The sequence below is a fragment of the Mobula hypostoma genome, chromosome 8 (genome assembly GCF_963921235.1).
Source record: "Mobula hypostoma chromosome 8, sMobHyp1.1, whole genome shotgun sequence".
Lineage (NCBI taxonomy): Eukaryota > Metazoa > Chordata > Chondrichthyes > Myliobatiformes > Myliobatidae > Mobula > Mobula hypostoma.
This window is the reverse complement of record NC_086104.1, coordinates 111,893,931-111,909,157: the sequence shown is the minus strand read 5'-3', so window position 1 is coordinate 111,909,157 and position 15,227 is coordinate 111,893,931. Positions and strand designations below refer to the sequence as shown.

Here is a 15,227-nt window from a genome sequence, read left to right as displayed (position 1 = left end):
GTATCAAATGTATTGATAAGCTAGGGAGATCAGCGTCAAATGTATTGATACACCAGGGAGATTAGTGTGGAATGTATTGATATCCCATGGAGATCAGTGTGGAATGTATTGATATGCTATGGAGATCTGTGTGGAATATATTGATATGACAGGGACATTAGTGTGGAACGTTTGAATCTGCAATGGAGATCAGCTTCGAATGTATTGATATGCGAGGGAGACAAGTGTGGAATATATTGACATGCTAGGGAGATCAGTGTGGAAAGTATTGATATGCTAGGGATATGTGTGGAATGTTTTGATATGCTGGGGAGATCAGTATCAAATGTATTGATATGTTAGGGGGATCAGTGTTAAATGTTTTGATATGCTGGAGCAATCAGTGTGTAATGTATTGATATGCCAGGGAGATCAGTGTGGAATGTATTGATATACTATGGAGATCAGTGTCTAATGTATTTATATACTAGGGAGATCAGTGTAGAATGTATTGATATGCCAGGGAGATCTGTGTTGACTGTATTGATATGGTAGAGTGATTTGTGTGCAATGTATTTATATGCCAGGGAGATCAGTGTCGACTGTCCTGATATAGTATGGAGATCAGTGTAGAATGTATTGATATGACAGGGAGATCAGTTTTGAATGTATTGGTATGCTAAGGAGATGACTGTGGAATGTATTGATATGCTTGGGAGATCTGTGTTGACTGTATTGATATGCTAGGGAGATCGGTGTGGAAGGTGTTGATATGTTAGGGAGATCCCTGTCGAATGTATTGATATGGTAGGGAGACCAGAGTAATTGCATTGATATGCGAGGGAGATCAGAGTCGAATGTATTGATATGCCAGGGAGATCTGTGTGGAATGTATTGATATGCTGGGGAGATGAGTGTGGAATGTATTGATATGCCAGGGAGATCAGTGTGGAATGTATTGAAATGCTAGGGAGATCATTGTCGAATGTATTGATGGTCAGGGAGATCAGTATGGATGGTATTGATACGCAAGGGAGATCAGTGCCATATGTGTTGATATACCAGTGAGATCAGTGTTGAACTTCTTGATATGGGACGGAGATCATTGTGAAATATATTGATGTGCCAGGAAGATCAGTGTCGACTGTATTGATATGCTACAGAGATCGGAATGGAATGTATTTATACGCAAAGGAGATATGCGAGGGAGATCAGTGTGGAATGTATTGATATGCTATGGAGATCAGAGTCAAACTGTATTAATATGCTAGGGAGTTCGGTGTTGAATGCATTGATATGCGAGGGAGATCAGAGTCGAATATATAGATACGCTAGGAAGATTTGTGTGGAATGTATTGATATGCAAGGGAGATGAGTGTGGAATGTATTGTTCTGCTTGGGAGATCAGTGAGGAATGTATTGATATGGTAGGGAGATCAGTGTGGAATTTATTGATATGCTGGGGAGATCAGTGTGGAATGCATTGATATGCTACGGAGATCAGTGTCGTGTGTATTCATATGCTAGGGAGATCAGTGTCGAATGCATTGATACTTAGGGAGAACAGTGTGGATTGTATTGATACGACAGGGAGATGAGTGTGGAATGTATTGATATGACAGGGAGATGAGTGTGGAATGTATTGATATGCCAAGGAGATCAGTGTGGATTGTGTTGATACACTGGGGAGATCAGTGTCAAATGTATTGATATACTAGGGAGATCAGTGTGGAATGTATTGATATGCCAGGAAAATCAGTGTCGAATATATTGACATGCTAGGGAGATCAGTGTCGAATATATTGACATGCTAGGGAGATCACTGTGGAATGTATTGATATACCAGGGAGATCAGTGTGGAATGTATTGATATACCAGGGAGATCAGTGTGGAATGTATTGATATACCAGGGAGATCAGTGTGGAATGTATTGATATGACAGGGAGATTAGTGTGGACTATTTTGATCTGCAATGGAGATCAGTGTCGAATGTATTCAATATTCCAGGGAGATTAGGATGGAATGCATTTATATGCTTGTGAGATCAGTGTCGAATGTATTGATATGCTATGGAGATCATTGTGGAATGTATTGATATGACAGGGAGATCAGTGTGGAATATATTGATTTGCGAGGGTAATAAGTGTGGAATATATTGATATGCAAGGGAGAACTGTATTGGATGTTTTGATATGCTAGGGATATCAATGAGAAATGCATTGATATGCCTGGGAGATCACTGTGGAATGTATTGATATGCTAGGTAGATCAGTGTGGAATGTATTTATAGGACAGGGAGATCAGAGTCGAATGTATTGATATGCTAGGGAGATTTCTGTGGAATGTATTGATAAACTTGGGCGATCTGTTTTGAATGTATTGATATGCTCGGGAGATTAGCGTGGAATGTATTGTTATGCCAGGAAGATCACTGTGGAATGTATTGATAAGATAGAGGATCAGTGTCGAATGTATTGATATGACAGGGAGATTAGGGTGGAATGCATTGATATGCGAGGGAGATCAGTTGGGAGTGTATTGATGCGCGAGGGAGATCAGTGTGGAAAGTATTGATATGCTACGGAGATGAGTGTGGAAGGTATCGAAATGGTAGTAAGATCAGTGTGCAATATACTGATATGCGAGGGACATCTGTGTTGAATGTATTGATATGCTAGCGAGATCAGTGTGGAATGCATTGATAGGCCAGGGAGATTTGTGTGGAATGTATTGATTTGCTAGGGAGATCAGTGTGGAGCGTATTGAAACGCCAGGAAGATCAGCGTCGAATGTATTGATATGTCAGTGCGATCAGTGTAGAATGTATTGAAATGGTATTAAGATCAGTGTGGAATATACTCATATGCGAGGGAGATTTGTGTCAAGTGTATTTATATGCTAGGGAGATCAGTGTGAAATGTATTGATAGGCCAGGGAGATCTGTGTGGAAAGTACTGATATGCTATGCAGATCAGTGTGGAATGTATTGATATGCCAGGGAGATTAGTGTCAAATGTATTGATATACTAGCGAGATTAGAGTGGAATGTATTGATATGCCAGGAAAATCAGTGTCGAATATATTGACATGCTAGGGAGATCAGTGTGGAATGTATTGATATGACAGGGAGATTATGTGTGGAACGTGTTGATCTACAATGGAGATCAGTGTCGAGTGTATTCATATTCCGGGGAGATTAGGGTGGAATGCATTGATATGCTTGGGAGATCAGTGTGGAATGTATTGATATGACAGGGAGATTATGTGTGGAACGTGTTGATCTACAATGGAGATCAGTGTCGAGTGTATTCATATTCCGGGGAGATTAGGGTGGAATGCATTGATATGCTTGGGAGATCAGTGTGGAATGTATTGCCATGCAATGGAGAACAGCATGGAATGTATTGATATGCTATGGAGATCATTGTGGAATGTGTCAATATGCCAGGGACATCAGTGTGGATTGTATTGATATGTTAGGATGATCATTGTGGATTGTATTGATATGCTATGGAGATCAGTGTGGAATGTATTGATATGCTACGGAGATCAGTGTCAACTGTCCTGATATAGTAGGGAGATCGGTGTAGAATATATTGATATGCTGGGGAGATCAGTGTAGAATGGTATTAAGATCAGTGTGGAATATACTGATATGCGAGGAATGTATTGAAACGCTAGGAAGATCAGTATCAAATGTATTGATAAGCTAGGGAGATCAGCGTCAAATGTATTGATACACCAGGGAGATTAGTGTGGAATGTATTGATATCCCATGGAGATCAGTGTGGAATGTATTGATATGCTATGGAGATCTGTGTGGAATATATTGATATGACAGGGACATTAGTGTGGAACGTTTGAATCTGCAATGGAGATCAGCTTCGAATGTATTGATATGCGAGGGAGACAAGTGTGGAATATATTGACATGCTAGGGAGATCAGTGTGGAAAGTATTGATATGCTAGGGATATGTGTGGAATGTTTTGATATGCTGGGGAGATCAGTATCAAATGTATTGATATGTTAGGGGGATCAGTGTTAAATGTTTTGATATGCTGGAGCAATCAGTGTGTAATGTATTGATATGCCAGGGAGATCAGTGTGGAATGTATTGATATACTATGGAGATCAGTGTCTAATGTATTTATATACTAGGGAGATCAGTGTAGAATGTATTGATATGCCAGGGAGATCTGTGTTGACTGTATTGATATGGTAGAGTGATTTGTGTGCAATGTATTTATATGCCAGGGAGATCAGTGTCGACTGTCCTGATATAGTATGGAGATCAGTGTAGAATGTATTGATATGACAGGGAGATCAGTTTTGAATGTATTGGTATGCTAAGGAGATGACTGTGGAATGTATTGATATGCTTGGGAGATCTGTGTTGACTGTATTGATATGCTAGGGAGATCGGTGTGGAAGGTGTTGATATGTTAGGGAGATCCCTGTCGAATGTATTGATATGGTAGGGAGACCAGAGTAATTGCATTGATATGCGAGGGAGATCAGAGTCGAATGTATTGATATGCCAGGGAGATCTGTGTGGAATGTATTGATATGCTGGGGAGATGAGTGTGGAATGTATTGATATGCTAGGGAGATCAGTGTAGAATGTATTGAAATGGTAGTAAGATCAGTGTGGAATATACTGATCTGCGAGGGTGATCTGTGTTGAATGTATTGATATGCTAGGGAGATCAGTGTAGAATGTATTGATATGCCAAGGAGATCAGCGTGGAATGTATTGATATGTTATGGAGATCAGTGTGGAATGTATTGATATGTTATGGAGATCAGTGTGGAATGTATTGATATGCTAGGGAGATCAGTATTGATTGTACTGCCATATATTGATATGCTTGGGGGATCGGTGTGGAATGTATTGATATGCTAGGGAGATGAATGTGGAATGTACTCATGTGCTAGGGAGATCTGTGTTTTGTGTATTGCTATGCCAGGGAGATCAGTGTATACTGTCCTCATATAGTAGGAGATCAGTGTAGAATGTATTGATATGCATGGGAGATACGGGTGCAATATATTGATATGCTTGGAGGATCAGTGTGGAATGTATTGATATGCATGGGAGATACGGGTGCAATATATTGATATGCTTGGGGGATCAATGTGGAATGTATTGATATGCTAGGGAGATGACTGTGAAATGTATTGATATGCTTGTGAGATCGGTGTTGACTGTATTGATATGCTTGTGAGATCGGTGTGGAAGGTGTTGATATGTTAGGGAGATCCCTGTCCAATGTAGTGATATGGCAGGAAGATCACTGTCGAATGTATTGATATGGTAGGGAGACCAGAGTAATTGCATTGATATGTGAGGGAGATCAGCGTCGAATGTATTGATATGCCAAGGAGATCAGTGTCTAATCTATTGATATACTAGGGAGATCAGTGTCGAATGTACTGTTATGGTGGGGACATCAGTGGGAATTGTATTGATATGCCATGGAGATCAGCATGGAATGTTTTGATATGTTATGGAGATCAGTGTTGATTGTACTGATATGCTAGGGACATGAGTGTGGAATGTACTCATATGCTCGGGAGATCTCTGTTTTATGTATTGCTATGCCACGGAGATCAGTGTATACTGTCCTTATATAGTAGGAGATCAGTGTAGAATGTATTGATATGAATGGGGGATCAGTGTGGAATGTATTGATATGCTAGGGAGATGACTGTGGAATGTATTGATATGCTTCTGAGATCTGTGTTGACTGTATTGATATGCTAGGGAGATCGGTGTGGAAGGTGTTGATATGTTAGGGAGATGAGTGTGGAAGGTGTTGATATGTTAGGGAGATCCCTGTCCAATGTAGTGATATGGCAGGAAGATCACTGTCGAATGTATTGATATGGTAGGGGGACCAGAGTAATTGCATTGATATGTGAGGGAGATCAGCGTCGAATGTATTGATATGCCAGGGAGATCTGAGTGGAATATATTGATATGCTGGGGAGATGAGTGTGGAATGTATTGATAGGCCAGGGAGATTTGTGTGGAATGTATTGATACGCTATGGAGATCTGTGTCGAATGTATTGATATTCCAGGGAGATCACTGTGGAATGCATTGATATGCTATGGAGATCAGTGTGGAATGTATTGATATGCCAGGGAGATTAGTGTACTGTATACTGTCCTTATATACTAGGAGATCAGTGTAGAATGTATTGATATGCATGGGAGATATGGGTGCAATATATTGATATGCTTGGGGGATCAGTGTGGAATGTATTGATATGCTTGTGAGATCTGTGTTGAATGTATTGACATGCTAGGGAGATCGGTGTGGAAGGTATTGATATGCTAGGGAGATTACTGTTGAATGTATTGATATGCTAGGGAGATCAGTGTCGAATATATTGATATGCTTGGAAGATGAGTGTCAAATATATTGATTTGCTAGGGATACCAGAGTAGAATGCATTGATATGCAAGGGAGATCAGTGTGGAATGTATTGATATGCTGGGGAGATCACTGTCGAATGTATTGATATGGCAGGAAGATTACTGTGGAATGTATTGATTTGCTAGGGAGAACAGTGTCGAATGTATTGATATGCTTGGAAGATCAGTGTCAAATGTATTTATATGCTAGGGAGATCAGTGTTGAATATTTTGATACTATTGGAAGATGAGTGTCGAATGTATTATTATGCTGGGGAGACCAGAGTATAATGCATTGATATGCGAGGGAGATCAATTTTGAATGTATTGACATGCCAGGGTGATCAGTGTGGAATGTATTGATATGATAGGGAGATCCATTTGGAAGGTATTGATATGCTCGAGAGATCACTGTCGAATGTATTGATATGGCAGGAAGATCACTGTGGAATGTATTGATATGCTAGGGAGATCAGTGTCGAATGTATTAATATGATTTGAAGAGCAGTATCGAATGTATTGATATGCTAGGGAGACCAGAGTAGAATGCATTGATATGCTAGGGGGATCAGTGTGGAATGTATTGATATGCTCGGGAGATTACTGTGGAATGTATTCTTTCTTTTTTTTTCAATCTTTTTTATTGAATTTCAAATTGATAAACATAATGATAATAATAAAAAAGATTGGGAATAGATTAATAACGATTTACGTATACAGACACAGACTCCAAGTAACTATTTAATTTAAACCTGCCAATCTCTTAACATGAAAAAAATTCAAAATAAAGTTTTTACCCCCCCCACACTAAAAAAAAGAAAACATAACAAAACACAAGGCAAAGACTGAGCTGCCATAATTCATTGTTTAAGATCATAATTTGTCATTAACTCCGCTCCTCTATACACAAACAAAAAGTTATTAAAAAGGATTCAGAAAAAGGTCAGTTTACATCATATGAAAATGTTGAATAAATGGCCTCCGTGTTTCTTCAAATTTAACCGAAGGATCTGTGGTACCACTCCTAAGTTTTTCCAAGTTTAAATATGTTAAAGTTTGGGAAAACCATTTAAATGTAGTTGGGGTATTAGAATCTTTCCATTTAAATAAAATGGATCTTCTGGCTATTAATGTAACAAATGCAATTATATGACAAGCTGAAGAGGATAAATGACTAAAGTCTATCATAGGTAGTCCAAAAATTTTTGTAATAGGATGAGGTTGTAAATCAATATGTAATTCTACTGAAATAATATCAAAAATGTCTTTCCAATATTTTTCCAAAAGAGGGCAAGACCAGAACATATGGGTCAAGGAAGCTACCTGAGAATTACCTCTGTCGCAGACAGGATTTATATGACCATAAGAATGAGCTAACTTATCCTTATACATATGGGCCCTATGAACCACCTTAAATTGTATCAGGGTGTGTCTTGCACACATTGAAGAAGTGTTAACTAGTTGGAGAATTTTCTCCCATTTCTCTATAGGTAAAGATACCTGAAGTTCTCTTTCCCATTCATTCTTAATTTTATCAGGCATACCAAAATGTATTTTTGTAATTAAATCATAAACAATTGCTATTAAACTCTTCTGATAGGAGTTTAAACCTAAAATATTTTCTGTAATTTCAGTTTGATGTGATATCGGAAAAGTAGGTAAAATAACCTTCAAAAAATTTCTAATCTGTAAATATCTGAAAAATGTGATCTAGGCAAATTATATTTATTAGACAACTGTTCAAAGGACATGAGACAATGATCCGTGGATAAATCATGAAAACATATTATTTCCTTTGTTTTTCATAAACGAAAAGCTTGATCAGTTCTGGATGGTTGGAAGAAAAAATTGGATATAATAGGACTTGATAGGATAAATTTACTCAATCCAAAAAATATACAAAATTGAAACCATATTTGTATTGTCACGTACCCCGTGACAGGAATAAAGAAGCAGCAGAGATGGAAAACACTTTGGAGTCCAGTATTGCTATTAACTAATAAAATATTGATTAGTAACTACGCAATACAGTAAAATAAATGTAGATAAATCAAACAGGTTAGCTATGATTATATATAAGTAAGTAAATCAGTAAGTGTGGAGATATATATATGAAAAACCAAGCTTCTGAGGTCTAGGGGTAAAAAGATACAGTCTTACGATGATGAGTAAAGTTCAGTTCAGTTCGTGGTATTGAGTTGAGTAGTGATGGAGAGAGAGAGAAGGAGAGATCTGAGTCTTCAGGTGAGCTGACGCTGTCAATCTTCTCGTTGTCCTCCGAAATCCTTTAATAGTCACCGACTGTGACCACAACAAAGGGGACAGTTTTCCTGTGGTGGATCTATCAACCCAGCCAAAAGTAGGACACATCGACAACACCCCACCAGTCACTGCCCTTTTTTTCACTGCAAGAGTCACTGATCGATCTGCCTGATCGATCCTTCAGAAAAGCTGCTTTTTCTGCGGGCACACAAAGCTCATTCAGTGTCCAAAACATGTGTCTCCGGTCTATCATTTGACCTTCTGTTTCATCTTCCCATGCTGAGCACCAACTGTCTTTCAAATAACTCCGCCCTTCTCTGTCTGTGCAAGAATACAAGCAGGTGATGTCCTTGAGAAGTATAAACACGCTGCTGAAAAATCATAACATCGATGGTCCATCAAATAACACTGCCTTCAGTCACCATAGTGACTAACGAGCTGCTTGGTGCTGTCTCCCTCCAACTCAGCAGAAATCTCAAAGTTCCTCTTGTGCCTTAAAGTGACAGTCCAAAAGTTAGTCTTCGTCTCTCTCTCTCTCTCTCTTTTCAAAACAACATGTCGGTGTTAAATAACTCTCTCTCTCTCTCTTTTCAAAAGCACAGTTCATAGGAGTAATTCAGGACCCCATCACAGTATTGTATGTTTAATTATTGGATTAATCGTTTGTTTATTCAGTCTAGTAAGTGCAAAGGGAAGCAAAGCCCCTAGAATAGAAGCCAATAAAAACCCCTGTACAGACTCACACTCGAGGTTCACCCATCATGGACATTGAAATTCATCCAAATCTTGTGTCCAGAACACCAGGTATCGAATATTAATTGCCCAATAATAGAATCTAATGTTCGGCAATGTCAAACCATCATCCTTTTTTGATTTCTGTAAATATTCCTTATTTAATCTAGGATTGTTATTCTGCCACATATACGAAGAAATTTTAGAATCAATAATATAAAAAAAAGATTTAGAGGTGAAGATTGGTACCGCCTGAAATAGATACAGAAATTTAGGTAAAATAATCATCTTAATATAGCATTGATTTGAACAATCAATGATAGGGACAATGGGGACCATTTAGCAAGCAGTTGTTTAACATGATCAATTAAGGGTAAAAAGTTAACTTTAAATAGATCCTTATGCTTCTTAGTAATTTTAGCACCCAAATAAGTAAAACAATCAGTAACCAGTCTAAATAGTAATCACAAAATACTCTGCAGATGCTGGGGTCAAAGCAACACTCACAATACGACAGAGGAACTCAGCAGGTCGGGCAGCATCCGTGGAAAAGATCGGTCGATGTTTCGGGCCAGAACCCTTCGTCAGGACTGTAGAGGGAGGGGGCAGAGGCCCTATAAAAGAAGGTGAGGGGAGGGTGGGAAGGAGAAGGCTGGTAGGTTCCAGGTGAAAAACCAGTAAGGGGAAAGACAAAGGGGTGGGGGAGGGAAGGCAGGGAGGTGATAGGCAGGAAAGGTGAAGAAGGAATAGGGGAAAACACAATCGGTAGTAGAAGGAGGCGGAACCATGAGGGAGGTGATAGGCAGCTGGGGGAAGGGGAAGAGTGAAATAGGGATAGGGGAAGGGAGGGGGAGGGAATTACCGGAAGTTGGATTACCGGATGTTCATACCAAGGGGCTGGAGACTACCTAGACGGTATATGAGGTGTTGCTCCTCCAATCTGAGTTTAGCTTCATCATGGCGGTAGAGGAGACCATGTATGGACATATCCAAATGGGAATGTGAAGCAGAGATGATGTGGGTGACAACCGGGAGATCCTATCTGTTGTGGCAGACATAGCGGAAGTGCTCGACGAAACAGTCCCCCAATCTGCGTCGGGTTTCACCGATGTAGAGGAAGCCACACCGGGAGCACCTGGTCTGGCCTCTGTCCCTACACCTCCTCTCTTGCCACCATTCAGGGCCCCAAACAGTCCTTCCAGGTGAGGCAACACTTCACTTGTGAGTCTGTTGGGGTCAGCTAGGGAGATCAGTGTGGAATGTATTGATATGCTAGGGAGATCAGTGTGGAATGTATTGATATGCTAGGGAGATCAGTGTGGAATGTATTGATATGCTAGGGAGATCAGTGTCGAATGCATTGACACACTAGGGAGATCTGTGTAATCTGTATTGATATGCTGGGGAAATCATTGTTGTCCACATTGACATGCTAGGGAGATCAGAGTGGATTGTATTGATGTACTATGGACATCAGTGTGGATTGTGTTGATATACCAGGGAGATCAGTGTCGAATATATTGATATATTAATGTATTCATTGCTTCAGGTGTGATAGAATCGGAGGAAATAGAGGGGGAGGTGTTGCATTGCTTGTCAGAGAAAATATTACAGCAGTGCTCTGGCAGGATAGATTAGAGGGCTCGTCTAGGGAGGCTATTTGGGTGGAATTAAGGAATGGGAAAGGTGTAGTAACACTTATAGGGGTTCATAATAGACCACCAAATGGGGAGCGAGAATTGGAGGAGCAAATTTGAAAGGAGACAGCAGATATTTGTAGTAAGCACAAGGTTGTGTTTGTGGGAGATTTTAATTTTCCACACTTAGACTGGGAATCCCATACTGTAAAAGGGCTGGATGGTTTGGAGTTTGTAAAATGTGTGCAAGATATTTTTTGGCAGCAATACATAGAGGTACTAACTGGAGAAGGGGCAGTGTTGGATCTCCTGTTAGGGAATGAGATAGGTCAGATGATGGAGTTTTGTGTTGGGGAACACTTTGGGTCCAGTGATCACAATGCCATTAGTTTCAATATAATTATGGAGAAGGTTAGGTCTGGACCCAGGGTTCAGATTTTTGATTGGAGAAAGGCTAACTTTAAGGAGATGTGAAAGGATTTAGAAGGAGTGGATTGGGACAATTTGTTTTATGGGAAGGATGTAATAGAGAAATGGAAGTCATTTAAAGGTGAAATTTTGAGGGTGCAAAATCTTTATGTTCCTGTTAGGTTGAAAGGAAAGGTTAAAAGTTTGAGAGAGCCATGGTTTTCAAGGGAAATTGGAAACTTGGTTTGGAAAAAGAGAGATATCTACAATAAATGTAGGCTACATGGAGTAAATGAGGTGCTCGAGGAATATAAAGAATGTAAAAAGAATCTTAAGAAAGAAATTAAAAAAGCTTAAAGAAGATATGAGGTTGCTTTGGCAAGTAAGGTGAAAATAAATCCAAAGGATTTCTGCAGTTATATTAATAGCAAAAGGACAGTGCGGGATAAAATTGGTCCCATAGAGAATCAGAATGGACAGCTATGTGTAGAGCCAAAAGAGATGGGGGAGATTTTAAACAATTTATTTTCTTTGTTATTCACTAAGGAGAAGGATATTGAATTGTGTAAGGGAAGGGAAACAGACAGGGAAGTTATGGAAACTATAATGATTAAAGAAGAGCAAGTACTGGCACTTTTAAGGAATATAACAGTGGATAAGTCTCTGGGTCCTGACAGGATATTCCCAAGGACCTTGAGGGAAGTTAACGTGGAAATAGCAGGGGTCTGACAGAAATATTTCAAATGTCATTAGAAACGGGAATGGTGCCGGAGGATTGGCATATTGCTCATGTTGTTCCATTGTTTAAAAAGGGTTCTAAGAGTAAAGCTGGCAATTATCAGCCTGTGAGTTGACGTCAGTGGTGGGTAAATTGATGGAAAGTACACTTTGTATTCTTAGAGATGGTATATATAATTATCTGGATAGACAGGGTCTGATTAGGAACAGTCAACGTGGATTTGTGCATGGAAAGTCGTGTTTGACAAATCTTACTGAATTTTTTGAAGAGGTTACTAGGAACGTTGACGAGGTTAAAGCGGTGGATGCTGTCTATATGGACTTCAGTAAAGCCTTTGACATGGTTCCACATGGAAAGTTAGTTAGGAAGGTTCAATCGTTAGGTATTAATATTGAAGTAGTAAAATGGATTCAGCAGTGGCTGGATGGGAGACGCCAGAGAGTAGTGGTGGATAACTGAGTCAGATTGGAGGCCGGTGTCCAGTGGTGTGCCTCAGGGATCTGTACTGGGTCCAATGTTGTTTTTCATATGCATTAATGATCCAGATGATGGGGTGGTAAATTGGATTAGTAAGTATGCAGATGATACTAAGATAGGTGGAACTGTGGATAATGAAGTAGGTTTTCAAAGTTTGCAGAGAGATTTAGGCCAGTTCGAAGAGTGGGCTGAAAGATGGCAGATGGAGTTTAATGCTGAAAAATGTGAGGTGCTACATTTTGGTAGGACTAATCAAAATAGGACATACATGGTAAATGGTAGGGCATTGAAGAATGCAGTAGAACAGAGGGATCTAGGAATAATGGTGCATTGTTCCCTGAAGGTGGAATCTCATGTGGATAGGGTGGTGAAGAAAGCTTTTGGTATACTGGCCTTTATAAATCACAGCATTGAGTATAGGAGTTGGGATGTAATGTTGGAATTGTATAAGGCATTGGTAAGGCCAAATTTGGAGTATTGTGTACAGTTCTGGTCACCGAATTATAGGAAAGATGTCAACAAAATAGAGAGTACAGAGAAGATTTACTAGAATGTTACCTGGGTTTCATTATCTCAGTTACCGAGAAAGGTTGAACAAATTGGGTATTTATTCTTTGGAGTGTAGAAGGCTGAGCGGGGACTTGATAGGGGTATTTAAAATTATGAAGGGGATAGATACAGTTGACGTGGATAGGCTTTTTCCATTGAGTGTAGGGGAGATTCAAACAAGAGGACATGAGTTGAGAGTTAAAGTGCAAAAGTTTAGGAGTAACATGAGGGGGAACTTCTTTCCATAGAGACTGGTAGCTGTGTGGAATGAGCTTCCAGCAGAAGTGGTTGAGGCAGGTTCAATATTGTCACTTAATTTAAATTGGATAGCTATATGGACAGGAAAGTAATGGAGGGTTATGGGCTGAGTGCAGATCGGTGGGACTAGGTGAGAGTAAGAGTTCCGCACGGACTAGAAGGGCTAAGATGGCCTGTTTCTGATTTTTCCATGGATTTCTTCAAATTCCTGAATCTTTCTCTATAAGCTTCTGGAACCAGTTCATACACTTTTAGTATATGCTGCTTCACAATATCATAATCAAATGCTTGTTTAGCAGTTAAAGCTGCATAGACGCATTGTGCCTTACCTTTAGTTACACTTTGTAACATTACTGGCCATTTATCTTTCGGCCAACCTGAAATCAGAGCAAAATGTTGGAAGTATTTGTCCACTTCTGCTTCATTAAATGGAGGAGCCAATATGATTTCCTGACTAGCAACAAATGGTTTCCTAGAACCAGAGGACTGATTCTCTAGCTTTAATTTCTCCAACGCTCGCTCAAACTCCCACTTTTTATCTGCTTCTCTAGCTTCAAATTCCCTTATCCTATTAGCTTCGCTTTCGGCCACCTCCACTTTAAATAATTCCAACTTTATCTGTTCGATATGTAATTGCATTTCAAGATTACTCATTGGGGACATATCTAACACCTCTTTATCAAAATCACCCGAATTTATATAATATTCCGCTATTTTCCTCTGAATTACTGGCTTTGTTGTAACCTTCGAAATTCCTTTAAGGTCCAACCTTCTAGCAATCTTGGATACATCACCCTTTTTTGCCTTCACTAATACCTCCGAGTTTGGCGTTGCCATAAAGTCGTCAATAGTCATTGCTGCCGAATACCACCCACAGACCAATCAAACAAAAGAATCAGGTATTTCCCTTTTCCACATCAGATTGATAATTAAACAAACACTTAAGTTCAAAATCGGAACGATCCAGACGAGCCCCCAATTTTGTCACGTGACCAGCAACAATGAATATAGAATTGAGTCAGGTTTTATAAACAAACATAAACAGTTATTAAATTCTGCTCAACAATGGTGAAAAGAATTCAAACGACTAACTTAACCGGAAATTAACTGCTATACGGCAATTTAACAAATAGTAAAACTCTGAAACAGTTCTTAAAGTGGTAAATTCGAACACAGTCTTAAAGTGGTAAATTCGAAAGTCCAAGTGATTTATACAGTCAATAAGGACAGACTTCTCTGACAACAGATTTCTTCGAAAACGTGATGTTACTGCTGATCCTATCCAAAGGACTTATGGCAAAGGAAATAAAACGGCTAAAAAGAACTGACATTTTCCGGTGAATGAACACTGCACAAACCTTCCTGATCTTACAGGGGTTATCTCAGATGCAGGTCACTATTCCTGAATGAAGACTCAATAAGGTCGATCCTTTATGAAACCGCCGAATGACACCAACTTGTCTCAATCCTTTGGGTTCCCATACTTTGGTAAGTCTTCACTCTCCAGTACTGGACTGTAAAGGTAATTCAAAGGTACGCCAAACAAAAACTGGCAGCCATTGGCAAAAATTCGGCACAATGATTTTACCTTACAATAGAAAGTAAAACTCCACTTTAAAAAGAAACCTGCATCATGAGACAAATACGCAGCATAATGGAGTAACTGATGAATTAAACAATGAATCCAACTGCATAACAACAGGGGTTTCCTGTTATATACCTGTTGGGAACATGTCACCATGTGAGCTCACATTCGCGGGAAAAT

At 39.5% G+C, this 15,227-nt stretch overlaps 1 long non-coding RNA gene across 5 annotated transcripts in view; it reads left to right on the top strand.

The window, feature by feature from the left end:
* The window catches only part of LOC134350848 (uncharacterized), a 265,808-nt gene that overhangs the window by 29,493 nt on the left and 221,088 nt on the right, over positions 1 to 15,227 (top strand). For 3 of the 5 annotated variants that reach the window (XR_010018997.1, XR_010018998.1, XR_010018999.1), the window contains exon 3: positions 14,709 to 14,950. The exons of the other annotated variants lie outside the window; for them this stretch is intronic. This is a non-coding gene — a long non-coding RNA (uncharacterized LOC134350848). The remainder of the gene's footprint in view (positions 1 to 14,708; positions 14,951 to 15,227) is intronic. 5 annotated transcript variants of the gene reach the window in all.